Source organism: Populus euphratica, unplaced genomic scaffold (genome assembly GCF_000495115.2).
Source record: "Populus euphratica unplaced genomic scaffold, PopEup_1.0 scaffold821.1, whole genome shotgun sequence".
NCBI lineage: Eukaryota > Viridiplantae > Streptophyta > Magnoliopsida > Malpighiales > Salicaceae > Populus > Populus euphratica.
Window position 1 is genome coordinate 98,214 of NW_011500678.1, and position 4,054 is coordinate 102,267.

At 33.0% G+C, this 4,054-nt stretch overlaps 1 pseudogene; it reads right to left on the minus strand.

Moving 5' to 3' along the window:
* The window catches only part of LOC105115946 (oxysterol-binding protein-related protein 1C-like), a 23,574-nt pseudogene extending 19,826 nt beyond the window's left edge, over positions 1-3,748 (minus strand).
* Between the last annotated feature and the right edge of the window lie 306 nt (positions 3,749-4,054).

Genomic DNA, 4,054 nt, shown 5'->3' on the forward strand with positions numbered 1-4,054 from the left:
GATGAGTGAGTGACTAACTCTTGACTTGGTGACAATCCTTATCTTCTCTTGTCTGCCCAAAACATCATTAATAACGTCAGAATTGGAACCACTTGAAAACATGAAAGTTGTAGAAAATTGTCTCAGCTTTCTAGAAAAAAAAAATAGAGGTTATTTGGACTTCTAGAACTACAGATATGGGCCAAACACTAAACAATATTTGGGTTGCAGGATAGATTTAGACTTCTTTGTTGTTGCTACAATTTGAACTTAAAAATGACCTTTTTAAATTTAGGCTCCAATAAAAGTTGTAGACCTATGTTTTACCTTTCCATTCATATAAAGTAGACCTAAATATGAGATCTATAACTCCAGATATGACCCAATTACCGAACAGTGTTCTGGTTTGGATTGCACCAACATCTCTTTTTTACATTTGGCCATCTCGTTGTCCTTTTAGTTTCAGTTTTTAAACTCGTCAATCAATCCTTTCATTTATGTGATAGACCTGCATTTAAAATGAACATTTACCATAAATTAAAAATATCTTATATTATTTAGATATGTTATTTTAAAACATGCTTAAGCAAATGAGTTATTGATACTTCAAGTACAAAATAATAATATAAAACCTTAATAAAAATACATTTTTAAGTACTAATCATAGACAATTTGCTAAACTACATTAAGTATTCTATTGTGTGTGCTAAGCCTTTAATGAGCATTGATCTTTAATATCATTATGTCCACAACAATACCTATCAAACAAATTATATTGCGTGCTATTAGTGGTAATGCCTGATCATGATTTATTCATAAAATGAGAGAATGCAATGCAGATCCTAATCGCGGCTAAAACATCAACACACAATTGTTGATAGTATCGTGAGTTTCATACTAATGGTTAAATGATTTGCAATATGCAAGTTTGGTGTCATTAAAGAAAATTATGTCATAAATTGTTGTATGAAAATGAAAAAACATTTAAAGCAAGTAACCTGTGAGTCAGTGCACACATTTGACTAAACAACCAAGGGAAAAGAATAAATCTGGAATCATAACATCATAAATATATTTAGAGTACCAGTCCCAAGCCTAGTGCATGTTTGGTGTTGTGTCTTCACCTTGTTTGGGTATTTTTGCCTTGAAAAAATAGAAAAATTCTTAAAAATTATTATAATATATTTTTAAGTGCAAATTTTTTTATTAAAAATATGGATATGAGGGGATTGAAACCTGGTAGGGATTCCTGATTGTTTTTTTGAATTTTAGCTTGCAGGAGTATCTCTGATTCCCTTTTATGTTCATTGTACCATAGTGATCACAGTATAGTTTTCCTAAAATGTGGATGTAAATAGATGCTGTCACCATATAAGAGAAAGTCAAATTAGCAGGTACCTTGTAAAGAATGATAAGTGCTATTAAACGTCAAAAACAAACCCCTTACTCCACTGGGAAATTTCTCCATCATTAAACTATTGAGTTAAAATGCCAACAGGATTACGATGAATTGAAAGACTCCAAAATTTACTTTTTAAATTGTTGTCACCCTAAAACCTCTAAAGTCTAACCTCGCCTTCACAATGTCAAACAACAATCATTTGGTGATGACTAACCTGTTTCTAGATCAGCCAAACTAAAGTAGGATGTTCTAGAGGATTTGAAGAGACTAAAAGGTTTTGGAATGCCTGACAATCAGATATGTTGCTACTACACTATATGGAAAACCTAGCTCAAATACATTTATGGACGGTTAACAATTCCCAGATAAGAAAATATCCGGGAGAGTGAAACAACCAGCATTACATAAACAAGCATAACTTTTGTTTTGATGATCACTGGAATGTGTTCAATTTTTGCTTGGTCTATAATGGATTGGCTAGTTGTAACCAACTACGATCGAGAATACTTTCAAATTAGGCTTGGAAAATGCTTTTGTTTGTTTCATTTTTGGTTGAGATAGGAGATAGACCTATTGAAGTTATTATAAACCTCTCGTTTGTGAAGGAGATTTTGTGGAAGAAGAATATTAATCAACATAAAACAGTCCAGCTAATGTTTTTGTTGGACTCTTTCCGTGAATTCTGTCATCTAGTGTCCTTTAATTCTTGACCTAGTTAGTTCAGGCTGCAGTGGCCTTTGCTACTTTCGGAAAATGACTATGTCCAATAGATACGTACAGAAACACTTTTATGATGCTTCTGGCATTGAAAACGACACCTTCTCAGAGAAAAAGCTGATGCTTTTATCCGGGTAATCGGTCTCATATGTCTCCCCCAAAAGTGGATCGAATGGCTTGCAATGTCTTCCATAAGTACAAGCATATCCTGATACTGCAAACGCCGCCACATTGAGTGTTCACACAAGGCTATTGCCCCGCAAAAGCTTCTCCAAGATAGTAAGCAAATATAATTTATTAAAAGAACAATAAAGTGTGAGAGGGTGATGGGTTTAAGATTCTTCCAATAAAACTAAAAATCTGTACACTTGGGCACTGAGAAGAAAGACTTCCATCAACACTGGAAATGGTGCAGAATAGAAATAACAAAACAGAGTTTAGTGACTCCATTAGGCTTTAGGACCAGACTTCCACAGTCAAGTGCATAGACCTTGCAGCAACAGCATTTTGATTGATATATAGTAGTTCACCCTAGTACTGCAGCTACGTATAACTGCAAAATCTCCTTATTTTCTTCCAGAATTCGGCACGAGTATTCCAAATCCTCAAAACATTTCTGTAAAGAAGAGAAGGGCTCATTGAAAAGAACTGGAAGATAAACTCTAGTGAGGTCTTTCCCTATATTATCTTTAATCATCGACCAAAGACTAACCCCCTCCTCTTTTTCGACCGTGTCAGGCAATTTCAAGGATAGCTACATCCAACATATTTAATGCAGGAATCCATGCCATCTTCAATATCAGGAGGCCCTTTATCATATGGTATTTTATCATATGGTTTTCAGATTCAGCACTTCTAAATGAATTTGATGACAGAAAATCTTGAGTGTCAAGGAATTCATTGTCATCCTCGCCAGTCATGAATCTCTTGATCATCATCTGAGCCACCCACACTTCCCTCTGACATATATTCCATGAAAAGAAGGGAAAAAAAGAAGAAGAGGTTAAATGGATGATCACAGTTTAAAAGGTAAAAGGAGAAAGAGGATAGATGATGGGGATGAAGGGCTACTGTGAAAATTGATATTTATTTATTAAATTTTAATGCTTTAAAATTATTCTAAATTATGTTATTTAGGAATATTAGCATTTATTAGTTAAATTAGGATTTGGTTTTCCTTGTTAAATTAAAACTTATTATTTTTTTTTTGTTCAATTTAGTGCATATATATATATATATATAAACACCCTATATTTTTTGTTTAAAACTACTTCAATTTATTTCAAAATTATTTTAAAAACATAATTATTTTATATAAATTTTTATCTCAATTTCTTTAATCAAACATGTTTTTAATTTAATTCTCCGTATATCCATTAGTTTGAATCGAAAAATATACAACGGAGTCAAAATGTTAGACCTAGCAAGCAAACGCAAATCAAAAGAGAACTTATACTATACCAAATAGCTCAAAACAATGATACTAATAGAAACCAAAGTTTGATAGAACAAAGATTCATCGTACCTTGACAATGCGAATGGAAAGAGAAGTGAAGCCACATTCATGAGCAACCTTGTCATTCAATGGAAAATGACAAGAAGCAAGCTTGAAATCATTCCCTTCAAATAAACTAACAGCTTTCACAGCTTCAATATGCTTCTCAAATGAAGATAACTTGCCACCAACTTAAACCAATGAAGAAAACAAAAGAAACCCAATATTCTATAAGCAAAAAGTTCCAAACTTTCCAATTTTTGGACTCAAATAACTAAATCCCAAACAGCAAAAGGTTTCAAGCTTTTCAATGAGATTGTGATATGACTGAAGAAAACAAAGGAAACCCGGAATTTTAATAACCAAAATGATTCAAACTTTTGAGATTTAAAATGCAAAAAGTTGGGGTTATTGAGTTGGGCGCATTACAGTGACATTGACTCCATGGAGAGAGAGGCGGA